This window comes from Brienomyrus brachyistius, chromosome 1, assembly GCF_023856365.1.
Source record: "Brienomyrus brachyistius isolate T26 chromosome 1, BBRACH_0.4, whole genome shotgun sequence".
Taxonomy (NCBI): Eukaryota; Metazoa; Chordata; class Actinopteri; order Osteoglossiformes; family Mormyridae; genus Brienomyrus; species Brienomyrus brachyistius.
The window spans coordinates 42,206,364-42,221,426 of record NC_064533.1 but is presented as its reverse complement, the minus strand read 5'-3'; the positions used below and the strand labels follow the sequence as shown (position 1 = coordinate 42,221,426).

General features: G+C 43.6%; 1 long non-coding RNA gene across 1 annotated transcript; it reads left to right on the top strand.

Annotated features, from left to right (window-relative positions):
- The first annotated feature begins 8,714 nt into the window (after positions 1-8,714).
- On the top strand, positions 8,715-14,651 carry LOC125704181 (uncharacterized). Its single transcript, XR_007381045.1, has 4 exons — positions 8,715-9,171; positions 9,351-9,517; positions 9,601-12,960; positions 14,348-14,651. It is a non-coding gene; the product is annotated as an uncharacterized LOC125704181 (long non-coding RNA).
- The last annotated feature ends 412 nt before the right edge of the window (positions 14,652-15,063 follow it).

The window sequence follows — 15,063 nt, the reverse complement described above, 5'->3', positions numbered from 1 at the left end:
GATCCATCGGTTGGCCCGTCTGTGTGGAGTTTGCGTGCAATGTTCATGTGGGTTTCTGCTGGGGCTCCGCTTTCCTCTCCCAGCCCAAAAGCATGCACTTTAGGTTAATTGGCAACTTTAAATTGGTCCCGTAAGGTGTGAGTGTGTGTGCCCCCAGGATTGGTCCTCGCCCTACCCCTGTAGTTCCCAGGATAAGCTCAGGTACCCCCGCGACCCCAGTGTCACGATCGCCGTAGCATGGGTGATCGCTCAGGCGGGAGAGCGGGCAAGGAGCAGGCAAGGCACGGGGTAAACGGGGAATTTATTGAAAGGAACAAGACTGGACGGACTACTGACATTGACAACATCAATGACGGACCAGGAACTAGCGCAAGACACGGACTGAAATACACAAGACTGGGCAAACATAATCAGACACAGCTGGGTACGATCAGGGAAGCACACGTGGATAATCAGGGGGGCGTGGCACACACTAGGATCATATGAGCCAGGTATGACACCCAGTTGGGATTAAGCAGTTTGATAATGACTGAATGAACTGTACTTTACTAAGATTAATTTACATAGTATGTGAGGTGTAGCACTGTGTGATTTGGGACGCAGACATGTTGTTTCAGTGTGTGTGTGTGTGCGCGCGTGTTTCGCTTATAACGGACAAACAATTTGGTCCTCAAGGCCGCTTTCAGCTGTAGTTTTGTTCGGCTATAACGGACATGCAGGCTCCGCCTACAAGGCGTGTGGTGTGCAGGTGATATCCAGTACAGAAACGTAGTCGGGATTATTAATAGTCACGCATCTGGTCAGATAAAGTTGGATTACTACATTATAATCTACACCACACTTTTGTCTGTTGGGGTGTGGCATGAGTAAATGGTGTCCTGTAGCGTACAGCAACTCTGGATGTAACGTACTTTAAATATAACGGACTGTTTTGCCAGGTCCCTTGAAGTCCATCATAACGGGATTTTACTGTACTCGCGACTGATTTCTCCTCATAAAAAGGATAATATGTACATGCAATCCGCACGGCCGGTAATGCCCAGTTTTGGGCACCCGCTGCCTATTGGAACCCTCTACACCTCCCTGATACTCTGCGCTGTGTTTCTGATATGTGATGGGAGTGTCGCGGAGAGGATCGGACGCAGGGTTTTGGATAGTGGCTGAGACTCAAAAGTGGCACTTTATTGACTCACAGGCTCCAGCAGTCCCCCTTATTTCACAACATAGACCTGGCTGGCTTAGGCACCTAACAGGATAGTGCAAAATGAACATCATAAATAACAGAACATTGTGCTGGAAATCAAAACCTTAATAGAGAGATAATAAACAAAATAATATAACTTCAAACAAAGGTTTGCTGGCGACTACCTCCAACAACATTCCCCAAAATAAATAACTTAAATAAAAGTACATTCCCATATGACTGATAAGATAAACAAATATTTTTCCCCGCACTATGTTTACTCGGCAGCCGCTTGAACGGCTACAACACATCAGCCGCTCTTAGTAGTAACATTTTCCTACAAAGACACGAGTAAAAAAAGCCATAACTACAGCTTACCTTATGGGACTGTGCAAAACGAATATAAAGAAACATGGCGCCTTGCGCGCAATAAAGTTTTGCACTCCGGTGACGAAACAGCCGACAATGGTCACACAATACATGGCCCCACAGTGACACTTAGTGGCTAGTTCGAGTCACTGCCCTACATCCACCTCTCCTTTAATTGATTTAATTGATGATCCATCACATCCCTGCCATCACATCAGTCCAAATACAACAGAGATCAACCAACAGTGAACACAAAAAAAAAATTCAACCCACACTGCTCATTCTCGGTGGACAGTCCAAAGATCAGGAGTCTGGGAGTCTGGGGTGTCTGCCAAACATCAGATAGAATGGTGTGTATCCAGTCGATTCATGTTGCGTACAGTTGTAGGCATGTGCCATCGTATTAATATACTCATGCCAGCGGGGTTTCAAATGAGGCTGTAGCATCCCCAACATGTTTTGGAGTGTCCTGTTGAACCTTTCAGTGGTTCCATTGCCCTGAGGGTGGTAGGGAGTAGTGTGACTTTTAGTGATGCCGGTACACTTACACAGTTCTCTCACCACTGCACTTTCAAAATTTCACCCTTTGTCTACATGCAGCTTCACAGGGAAACCAAAACAGCTGAAAAAAATTCTCCACAGCACCTTGGCCACTGTGCTTTTTGGTTTCTGGTGGGGTAGGCCTGTGCGAAGTGGGAAAAATGGTTGGTCACGATAAGCACATTTTCTATGCCACCCCTAAATTTCTACAGGGTCAGGAAATCTACACATACAGTATAAGTTCCATGGGGGCACTAGTATGGACGCTGACCAGGGAATCCTGAGGCCTGCAGTCAGGGTCTTCCTAAGGCAGCACCTCTGGCACTTCTCACACCATGCCTTGACTTCCTGAAACATCTTCGGCCAGTAAAATTCCTCTCTTACCGCCTGCAATGTCCTTTCAAATCCCAAATGCCCAGAATCATCATGGAGAGTGGTCATTACTAGTGTGCTTAGCTTCTTTGGCAACATCAGCTGTTCCACTACACCCCTCTGACACCCTCTGATGCAGTGGTACAGGATACCATCCTTTATCACTAACCTCCCCCACTCCTTTAGGAGGAGGCGCACCAGCCCGTCGTCTCCAGCCCTCTGACTGCGGTTAAGCTTTTGGTTCCGGCTTCTGAAATGCAATACACGCCCAATGACTGGATCTACCTTCTGTTCTGCATGGATATCCTGCTTTGTCATAGCAGGGAGCGACTCAGTCCCCACATCCAAGTAGGATTCACTGGACTGCACAGAGTATTCGGCCTCCACTGGTGAAGCAATGTCAATGTTTCCAGCTGCTGAGGCATATTCTGCTCCCTCCAGCTCGCTGGCTCTCACCTATTGAGGACAGGTCTGCAGGACCTGGGTGACTGCACGGTTGGACAAACGGGATAATGCATCAGCATTGGTGTTGCTCTGCCCCCTCCGGTACTGGACGTCAAAGTTAAACGCAGGCAGTCAGGACACCCACCGCTGGCCTATACCGTCCAGCTTAGCCGAGGTCATCACAAACTTGAGTGGGTTATTATCAATCAGATATTGCACCTCTTTTCTCCCGAGCTGGCACTTTGAGGGTTTCACGTTCAACCCATGATTTCTAAGCCGATCGAACACCAGCTGTAGTCTCTCTAGCTGCTTGTCCTAGGTTTCGGAGAAACCTCACATCCTACCACTGTGAAAAAGGGGATTTTTCTGGTATGGGAGCCAGAATGGCTTAGTGTCCACCAGGGGAATCTCATACTCTACGGTCTTTGTGTGTCCATAATCCATAGGATGGTTTGACAACACGATTGCATTCCTATCTACCAGCTCCTTGAGAAGTAAGCGCTGCTGCTCATTCTCCACTGCCACATCGCTCATGTCGACGCTTAAACCTGCCACCACTTAGCCAATGCTCAGGCAAATCTCACCGCCTCCTCCTAGGTCACGCTCTTCCTGCTTGCGGTCTGTAAACTCCACCACCCTGTCCACTAGGAAGACTTTGGCCAGGTGTGTGTGCGGATGGAAGATTGCTTTCTGAGACAGGTTCATGACTCTGACTGGGGCTCGTCCTCTCTTTACATTAGCAAGTACTTTGACAACCACAAGATTTTGGGGAGGCTACACAGAGGGATGGCTTTCAATCAGGGCTATGTAAGTCTGTCTTTGGGGGCCAGCCTTAATCTTGCACCATACATCCATTTCCTTTCCACCTGGGATGCTTAGACTTAATTTCACTTCCCATCAATTTCAGTTCAATACACAAAACACCATGGTAGGGCACACTGGATGCTCTACTCCGGCTGAAATACAGTTATAAGGATAACCCTAGACCAAATCGCAAAGGCGGTGGTGTTGCAGCAATTTTTCAGTCCAACCTAGGAGTGTCTGAGAAATATAGTTTGCTGTTATACTGTTATATAGTTATACTCTTGCTGGCTCATCTCTTTGTAACTCTTAAACCCAAATCACCATTGTTATTGTGTATAGACCGCCTGGGCCGTACAGTAATTTTCTTAAGGAGTTTGTGATTTTTTAACAAACCTGGTGGTCAGTACTGACAAAGCTGTTATTGTTGGTGATTTTAACATTCATATGGAGAAAGATAGTGATCCTCTAAAAATAGCATTTGCAGCTATTCTTGACTCTGTAGGTGTATGTCAGAATGTAGTCGGGCCTACTCATGCCTGTAACCATACCCTTAATTTGATCATTAGTCATGGCATCCTGGTGGAACATGTATCTATTATGTTAGAAACCAAAACTTGAACCTAGTGATTTAGGAAATTATAGACCTATCTCAAATCTTCCTTTCAATTCAAAGATCATGGAAAGGTTGTAGTTTGTCAGTTGTCTTCTTTCCTACAGAAAAATAATACTAATGAATTATATCAGTCTGGCTTTAGACCAAACCACAGAAGCCGCTCAAGTCAAAGTAATGAATGATTTACTTATGGCTTCTGACCGTGGCTGTATATCTCTGTCGGTATTACTAGATTTAATTGCAGCATTCGATACTGTGGACCATAATATCCTCTTGGACCGGTTAGAAGGTGTGGTTGGCATAAAGGGGACAGCGCTCTTATTTAACTGATTGCTATCAGTATATCCATGTGAACAATGAATCTTCCAAGGCCACCATAGTCAAATATGGTGTCCCACAGGGATCAGCACTGGGCCCGCTACTGTTTACCCTATACAAGCTACCTCTTGGTAACATTTTTTCAAAATCATGGTGTTTGGTTTCATTGTTATGCAGATGATACACAGTTGTATACATCTGTTAACCTATAAAGCACTGAATGGCCTTTCACCAGAATACCTTAGTGACCTGCTTACCTCATACAACTGTGCGCGCTTGCTTCCTTCTCAAGGCGCAGGATATCTGTTAGTACCTAGGGTAGAAAGAGCTATAGCAGTCTGCAGAGCTTTCTCCTATAGACCTCCTCAAATGTGGAATGGTCTTCCACCAGATGTGCGGGTTTCAGGCTCACTCTCAATATTCAAGTGTAGACTAAAAACACACCTGTTTAATTTAGCTTATAGGGATACTAGTTCTAGCTCTAGCTAACTCCTCGCTCCCAGTCAGACCTATAGTGTGAGGTGTAGAGCTGGGTGGGGTGCTTACTACTTGATCACTGTCTTTTTGCCCTCTTGGCAAGGGGTCTCACTGCTGGCCCATAGTTGCTACCTGTTTAAAGGTTGAGCTGACGGGGGCGTAGTGTCCTCTGGAGGGGGTACAGACTGGGTGGGCTGTCACGCCCGCAGGGAACTGGGTTCAGGGAGGACTGCTCTGCAGACCCATGCTGTGTCCCTGTCTCCCACATCGGTGGCATGTAACACTGGAACTCTGGGGAACATTTCTCACAGGTGGCTGGGGTCTCAAGGGCAGGGTATGAGTTGCAGCACTTTGATTCCAAGTGCAACAACCTGACCATCTCTTCCTCTTTGTTACACGCTAACATTTTGACAATCCCAGTCAGCTCTGACAACTCTGAGATGCGCTTTGCTCTATCATTCTCCATCTCTACACTGTCTGAATCTCTAGCACTACACTCTGATGCAACATGTAGTTGCTCATATGTCCTCCTTGACTTGTGGGGGAACTGGGGTCTCTTAGTCTCTCTCACTAGATCACGGAGCTCAGCTTGTAGCTCTCGAAAGCTTAGAAGCCTTGATTCATGGGTGCAATCTTTGCATACACCTCCTCATGGCCTCCCCCTGGTCAGGGAAGGTTCTGCCCCCTCTTTGGCTTTCTTCCAGAGCTCGCAACATTGCTTCCAGCACAGTGGCATAGGAGCAGATAGACTCTCCTGGTTGCTGACTACACTCATAGAAATCAAGCAGTGGATCCATAGAGCTTCGTGTGTCCCCATACTCCGCCCTTAGTTCTTTGAAAGCCTTCTCTGGAGTCTGCTCATGGGGAGGAAAGTTCAGGATTAGTTTCTTGCCTCACCACCCAAGTGTCGCACAACTGTAGAAAAACAGAGATGTGTGGGCAGGTCCTTTGCCTCCAGAAGATACTGCATGACCCATACCCAGTCATCAATAAGCACCTTACGGTCAGTATTACCAGCAAATATGGGGACATTCTTGATCTGATGAGTCTGCAAGAACCCATGGTGAGATACTTGTGGGGGGCCAGGGTTTTTTGGGGCTGGAAATGAGACTTGAGGCGGGCCCAGCAGGTGGGTGGCACGGAATGAAGCTTGGATGAAGCTAGGGAATGGGGAATCTGGATACTCATTCAACTTTAAATTTTCAAGACAGTCTAATGGGTGTATGGTGGGCAATCAACGGAATGAAATCGGTGGTATACGTACCTCTAATCAGATGGAAATGTGTTGTCATTTAAATGCAATACACACAATACATATACACCATAAGAATATCTGTGGCATAAAACACTCATAGTTTACTCCAATGTTTCAAGTAGGAGTTCCGTTCTTTTGGCGCCCACAGCTAAAATGGAAGCAAAGAACAAGGATACACTCTTCAGAGTAGGGATTATTTTACTCTGCGGTAGGGAGCCAAAAATCCAAAATAACAAGCAGATTACTCCAATCAGTCCCCAAGGTTTCCGGAAAAGTGTCGATTGCAACACTGTCCACTTGCTATTAGTGGTGCAGTACAGCTTCAGCCAGTGAGAAGCCGTCTCTCTCCGCACTGTTTGTCTCTGAAAACCACAATCTGGGTCACGGCACCAAAGATGTAACCCGCACTGCCAGTAATGCCCAGTTTTGGGCACCCGCTGCCTCCTGGAACCCTCTACATCTCCCTGATGCTCTGTGTTGTGTTTCTGATATGTGATGGGGAGTGTTGCGGAGAGCAAGAGGCATCACAAGCAGAGTTTTGGATTGCGGCTCAGACTTGAAAGCGGCACTTTATTGACTCAAAGGCACCAGCGGTCCCCCTTACTTCGCAACATGGGCCTGGCTGGCTGCAGCACCTTACGGGATGGTATTACGTACGATAATATACTGATAAGGTACAGTGCCATACTACAGCTTACCTTACGGGATGGTGCAAAACGAAGATAAAGAAACTTGCGCACAAAGTTTTGCACTCCTGTGTCCCGTAAGGGACAAAACAGCCGAAAATGCTCACTGCCATGTACAATACATGGCCCCACAGCGACACTTAGTGGCTAGTTTGAGTCACTGCCCTACATACACATACACATGTCTGAGAAGCCCTGATAGTCCAAAAAATAAGACCATAAATGATATGCTCCTGATTCATGTACATACAATATAATAAGTCTAAAACTAAGGGAATACAAAAAAAAGCTCAAAGTACCTGAGGTTTGATATGGTTAATTCACATAGTATGTGAAATGTAGCAATGTGTGATTTGGGACACAGAGTTGTTTCGTTGTGTGTATGTTGTGCAAATGAACTGCAAAGTGCAAAATGTGCGAAAAAAGGAATTACTACATCAGTATTTTGAATGTGTATTACGTGTATGAAGCATATTGCATTGAATGATATTTTGATACGACACGTATTGCTGAATGTATAAATATCTTTCAAAAAATCCTTATTGATTTGCATTTCTGTACTGAAGTTTACTAAATGTTACTTCAGTTTTGTACAAATGCATTGGTTAATGAATGAATGAACTATTCTATTAAGCATTCTTACATTAGTCAGGTAACTAAGTCAGTAATTAATAGCTCTGTGTGCTGTGAGAGTATTGCAGTGTTTCCCCTACCATTATATTAGTGGATTGCCCCACGCCCCTTGAAGGTCAAGTTAATTTTATAAAAAAAAAATTCTATATAGCGTCAGATCACAACAGAAGTTATTAAGGGTTGCCTTTCCTATATAACAGGTCTATACATTGTCTTTTTATTAAACAAACTAAATAACCTTATGTTATTTACACAGCTTGTCATTTTTGTCTGTACATGGTCGCATGTTTACAATTCTCCTCTGCTCTCTGTATCACGCATGGTAGAGTTCCGCCCCTATGTACGTGTGCACATAGGTGAGCACACTCCTACCAGAGGACAGAGAGCGCATGTCGGAAAATATGTTGCATCAATCACCTGAAAAGCAGACAAAAATATCTGCGTACCCAGAAAGATACACTGCAGTGACAAAAGCTGCATGCTTTGTGGATAATTGTCATAAAAAGGAATGTTCTGATGTTTAGTTCAGTTGTTATATTGACTGCTGTCATGAAAAGAAACACATGAACACCATGAATCCTGTTGGCGTCCGTCTGCCCCCCACACACACACACACACACACAAAAAAAACCTACACTGCATCGCGGCTTGATAGACATATGTTTTGACCTTTAGCCTTGTGTTGAGACAGTTTCCTACATAAACTCGTCGAGAAGAGAAATTCAGGGCACTCTGGATAAAACTAGCAGTTGAAAATAGTGGCTTTTGTGTTTGATCAACTACGTCGAACAAACTATGTGAAACTAAAATGTAGGCAATTTCATTCAACTTGGGTTTCTTGCTAAAACAGTTTTTGCTCTTAGGTAATGTTCTACAGTACAAATAATACCAATCTATTCTGCTTCTCTTTACAGTTCCTCATTCTGAGAGCTGCTGTTCTTTGGCATCGCCACAAATCATCAAGTACATTGCAGTCAGCACAATACCATACAAAAAAAAAGAAAAGAAAAAAAACCTTAACATATATCCATTAATAACTGTCATTTTAAACACCCACACCTCCCCCCCCCACACACACAGACATACTCCCTACATAAAACATATTTCTAAAAGTTGTTCAATAACTGGAGGAGGAATGGCCTTTCTTGTTTCATGAGGTTGGCAGTCCACTTCCATAAACTCACTCGGGTGTCACTGAAAGAGACCTTCCTTAACACTCTGGAGAAAAGGGGATAACGGCTGCTGGATTTCATGCGAAACACTTGTGCTGATAAGAGCAAAAGGCAGTCACAAGACTAAAAATACTCAGAGGACAGTTGGAAGACTGCTCAGAGGATATGAAGGACATGGTCCTTCTTCTGCTGTCCTATTTTGATGAAAAAGAGAAGAATCTATTTCATCATGTTGAAGAAACATGTCTGGCACATGAGGTTCAAGTGGAAAACCTGCCAGTAACTCCAATGTATCATCGTCTGTGGTAAGTTGATATTCAGTTATCTGAACGTAGCTTGTCAAGTAAAGATATTTGGATTTGTTTCAGTGCTTTACAGATTTTTCCCACTATAATAGAGAAAAACACACAAAAAATGTTTCTGAACATTTTTGTAAGAAAATGACTGTTGCTTTAAGTGTTTATGGCATTTTTTTCTTTTGCAGGATCTTCTTGCTATTCTTCAAGCCGATTCATGCTTGCTGTAGACTAAAGTTGTAAATGACAACATTCTCACCGTCATTTCTGCCATCTGTGTGATGTTTGCATTTTACTACTGCCTCAGTATTCACTATCCTGTGAACCTTTCCTCAGCGCTCGACTTCCTTCAGAGGTGAAATAGTAAAAAAATAAAAAAATACGAACAGCAGATTGTTTATGATTTAGTCATTGATTGTTGAATTTGTGCTCATACAGGTGCTTCTTCACCATCAATCCAGAAAAGGGCACAAAGGTGGAAAAAAAAGAAGCAACTGTCTGTGAACCCAAGAATTCTCACCCTTATTGCAAATCTCTTGGATCACGAGTGGTGAGAGGCATGTTAAAGATGGACTTATTGCACTTCTGTTAAGTCTCAGCTCTTACACATTACTGGCTATTTTATGTGTTTACTCTAACATAGCAGTTACCCACTGACATTGAAAGTATTATTTTTCTTGTTGCTTCTGAAAGTAGGTGTGTTTTTATAAGAACAGTCATTTAATATTGTTCAGAACTGGCTTTCAACTGTCTTCAGAATTGGTTTCAACTGTTAGAAGTTTTGGGCATTTGTTTACTGTAAAGTTTAAAGGACAAATAACATACTTATTAGGAAAAATGACTAGATTTTGAAGCAATGGCAACAATTCTTATTGGTTGGGTTTAATTTTTGTGCACTGAATAATAGTTACTGGCAAGGTCAACAGCAAAGTTTTTTTGTAATTTTCTATTTGTATTTGATGCTACAATAAGTTATGTGTCATGCCCGGCTCGTCCGATCCTCGTGTGTGCCACGCCCCCTGATTATCCATGTGTGCTTCCCCGATCATGCCCAGCTGTTTCCTATTATTTTCGCCCTGTCTTGTGTATATCAGTCCGCATCTTCCACAGTCGTGTGTCCATCATTAACGTTGTGATGTTATGATGTTAGTGTGTAGCCGTCTCCGCCCTCAATAAATCCCCGGTTTTCCCCGTCGTTGGCCTGCCTGCCTCTTCCTGCCCTGCTTCCTGCCTGCCTGTTTGCCCGTCCAGCCCTGCGGTTCATAACATTATGTGCAAAAAAAGATTAATTTTTATCTTCTAAGAATGTGAATTTGTTGTTTTTTCTTCAGGAAAACGGGATATTTTTATTTTATATATTTATTTTTAATTTGTGAAGGAAAAAAACACTTGAATTCAGATTTTTTTTAATGTAAAATTGTTTTATATATAAATTCTGTGTTGAACGTCAAGTTGACAATTTTAGCAATGAACACATTTTAATTTACTTGGTTCTTCTGGTTGCTCTTTCATTTGAATTGATCTATTATAATTATATGGCAAAAAGTAGCTGAGTTATTAAACATGACAGCTAACATGTTAAAATAAAATATCATTGCAAAAGTGTTTGACCCTGATCCTTCAGAGTACATTTAAAGCTTCTATTATTCCTAAGATAGAAGGATCTTCTTTTGAAGGTGAGTAACACATACCTACGTACGGATGTGCGTTACAATAAAAGAAAGAGGTACGTATCCATCCCACATAAGCTAACTCATTGCCATATCCTAAGCAATTTTTTTTGTAAATTTGTGATAGCACTGATAATTAGCCTTTTTTCTACATTTTTATTAGTAACACAATTTACTGTAATATTTAGACTTATTTTTCAATGTTTTATTGTTAGCAACAATTTTTTATGCTTGCTGTAGGCTTCACTGAGCAGCCTAGTGTTATGACCTGAGCGTCCAGTCCTCGTGTGTGCCACACCCCCCTGATCATCCATGGTGCAATCCACCACCAGAACTGCGAGCGGGAGGAAAAAGAGGAGGAAATGGACAGAGAGAATACACTCACCGGCCACTTTATTAGGCACACATGTCCAACTGCTCGTTGACACAAATTACTGATCAGCCAATCACATGCTGGCAACTCAATGCATTTAGGCATGTAGACATGGTCAAGATGAACCGCTGCAGTTCAAACTGAGCTTCAGAATGGGGAAGAAAGGTGATTTAAGTGACTTTGAACGTGGCATGGTTGTTGGTGCCAGACGGGCTGGTCTGCGTATTGCAGGAACTGCTGATCTTCTGGGATTGTCACGCACAACCATCTCTAGGGTTTACAGAGAATGGTCCGGAAAAGGGAAAACATCCAGTGAGCAGCAGTTTTGTGGGCGAAAATGCCTTGTTGATGCCAGAGGTCAGAGGAGAATGGCCAGAGTTGTTCGAGCTGATAGAAAGGTAACAGTAACTCAAATAACCACTCGTAACAACCAAGGTATGCAGAAGAGCATCTCCAAACGCACAACACATCGAACCTTGAGGCAGATGGGCTACAGCAGCAGAAGACCACACCGGGTGCCACTCCTGTCAGCAAAGAACAGGAAACTGAGGCTACAATTCGCACAGGCTCACCGAAATTGGACAATAGAAGATTGGAAAAATGTTGCCTGGTCTGATGAGTCTCGATTTCTGCTGCGACATTTGAATGGTAGGGTCAGAATTTGGCATCAACAACATGAAAGCATGGATACATCCTGCCTTGTATCAATGGTTCAGGCTGGTGGTGGTGTAATGTGTGGGGGACATTTTCTTGGCACACTTTGGGCCCCTTAGTACTAACTGATCATCATTGCAACACCACAGCCTACCTGAGTATTGTTGCTGACCATGTCTATCCCTTTATGACCACAGTGTACCCATCTTCTGATGGCTACTTCCAGCAGGATAATGTACCATGTCATATAGCGCAAATCATCTCAGACTGGTTTCTTGAACATGACAATGAGTTCACTGTACTCAAATGGCCTCCACAATCACCAAATCTCAATCTAATAGAGCACCTTTGGGATGTGGTGGAATGGGAGATTCGCATCATGGATGACAAATGTGCAGCAACTGCATGATGCTATCATGTCAATATGGACCAATATCTCTGAGGAATGTTTCCAGTACCTTGTTGAATCTATGCCATGAAGGAGTACGGCGGTTCTGAAGACAAAAGGGGGTCCAACCCAGTACTAGCAAGGTGTACCTAATAAAGTGGCTGGTGTAGAGGTAGCCCGGACTGTTCTTCTGGGAGCCGCTTCTCTCTCCCCGCCTCTCTCGCTGCTGGGAGGACTCCCCGATCACACCAGACGTCCCCCTTCTGGTGAACGTGCCTAGCTTTAAATGGGGCCAGGGCGATTTGGGATGCTATCCTGTGGATCCTGCAGGCTTTTAAAGGGGCAACGCCCGCTTGTGAGGCAGCCAGACTGGAGACCGTGCCTGATCTGCCTGTCCTGCCGGCGTCTGATCTGCCTGTCCTGCTGGCGCCTGTCCTGCCTGATGCGTCACCCAGCACAGTGCTGGCCACTGCGCCACCCCCTGCTGGCTCAGAGTGGCGCCTGCCACGGCCCTGCCTCCAGATAGGGCTCCGCACCCTGCTTCTGCTGTCACACCGCCTGTTGCACCGACTGGGGTCCAGGCTCCACCCGCTGTACCATCCGGGGTCCCAGCTCCGCCCGCTGCTCCGCCCAGGGTCCCGACTCTGCTCACTGCTCTGCCCGGGGTCCTTCTGCCTCTGCCCGCAGCTCCTGCGGCTACCTCTATGACTCTGGTACGTGTCTACTGCCCCAGTGGCTCCTGTCCCGGTCCCTAACCTTGCTCCAGTTCCCCTGATTCCAGCTCCCCTCGGGAACCTCCCTAATGACTCCACTTCCCTCGCCCCGGCGAGGTTGACCCCGGCCAGAACCACGCATGTCTGTGTCCCATGACCCCTGGCTCACCCTCACTCGCCTTGGCTGGGGCTCAGGGGGCGGCTGTGGGTCCTGGGGCTCCGGGCCGTTACACCTCGGGTGTGCATTATTTTTCTAATAATTCAACGGTCCGGAGTCAATTATTCCGCTTATACTACGGTTGCCACACCTCAAGACATCGATCAGATGATATATTTCAAGGGATTCGTCCGGTTTTTCTACTTAAATCGCTATTGTGAGTAGGATTATTTCTTCCGCATCTCATCCAACGACTCTTTTGCTAGTTCTAAAACGTCATTTTAAAGCTGACAATGGTGGCTTGAGCCGTTGATAGCAGATTAATGCAGTTAATAATGAAGTTATTAGATAGAGAGCGAGAGAGACAGAGACACAGAGAAAGAGAAACAGAGAGAGAGAGAGAGAGAGAGAGCTTGTATGAATTAGGCTACCTCTGTGTGTCCCTCAACAGTGTTCTGCAGCACCGTCTCTAAACTGTAAGTCTGCTTTAAGATGCAGCGCTGTTATTACCTCGCTAGTGAGAAATGTCATGTGTAGCCCTTAAGTTGGTACACTAGGCTAACTAATACTGCTGCAGCCCAGTTGTTGAAAGTTTCATATTCACCGTAAATATTAAAATTTACTTTCGGAAAATCGTCTGTCATGTTGTTGTTTTTGTTAGTCCTGTGTGCTGTATAGGTACTGTATGCTAATTTCCGTTATTACAGTTAACTATGCGAAGTGATATGGAACTGTAATGCAGTCAAGAGAGCTACCTGGAACAATGTTCGCCGTGCGTTTATCTGAAAATAATTGCACACCTCAGAACGTTCGTCAGCCAATCAGATTCAAACATTCAACGGTCCCGTAGTATAATTAGAAATAAACAAACTTATAATACAAAGTAAAGTCATTACACATATTCTAATAACTAATTTAAATGGTTATTACAGTCTTAACTTTTTTATCTCTGTTGATTCGTTTACAAATTCTAGTAAATGTAGCTCACATAAGTGTTAATTTTTTGTTTTTCCATTGTGGTTACTCCTTATTGGATTGTTTGACCACTGAGTTTATGCACATAGCATTGCCATTTTGGAGTTGGGTGTGGTATTTGAACATTGGACCAAATAAATTTTTCACAATAGGTGGTGTTAAATGTGAGATTGTATATTTGCTTGATCAAAGGTATATGTCTATTTGGGTTTGAAATGGCCAGTTTGCTTAACTGTGCTTTGTATCTGCTTTCAGGCTGCAAGGAAAAGAATGCTAATCTACACCGAGCATCTGAAGAACAGCATGCAAGTCCTCAAGCACATTGGATCCAAAACCTGTTCCAGATTCTCGGACACCATCTGTTTTCCATGCTGAATACCCTCCACTGTCAATTCTGGATAAAAAGACACGTTATGCTAGATCAACCACTGCAAGTATCAAGTATATTAAATTCTATTAGTCTATGTTTATTACTTTGTTTTTGTTCTGTTTTGAAAGCTTCAAGCGCTGTTAGGTAAAATTAACAGGTTATTGTGTAAGTTTGGTATTATTCAGGGAAGTGCTTATTTAATCATTAATTCAATTATTAAATGTAAAAATTAAAATTTTACCATTGTTTTTTTTAAATTTTTTAAAAAATTATTTTTATGCTAAATTATAACCAAAAATAGTGATTGTTAATTCTATGTCAGTCAACCCTATTACATTTATTACCTCATTTGTTAGATGTTATTTTTTGAAGTGAAATTCTGGCAACCACAGCTGCCAGTAATTTAGTGTAAATTTGAACTTTTACATAAACTATTATATTATACAGCTGTAGTGTGTTTTATCACTAGGAGACTGTAATCAAGCTTATGGGAAAAAAAAATTATTTTCACATGAATTATCTTAGACAGGTTTACATTATTTTTTTATTTCATAGTAATTTACTGTAAAAAAAACAAATATTTCTGTGAAATTTATGGTTA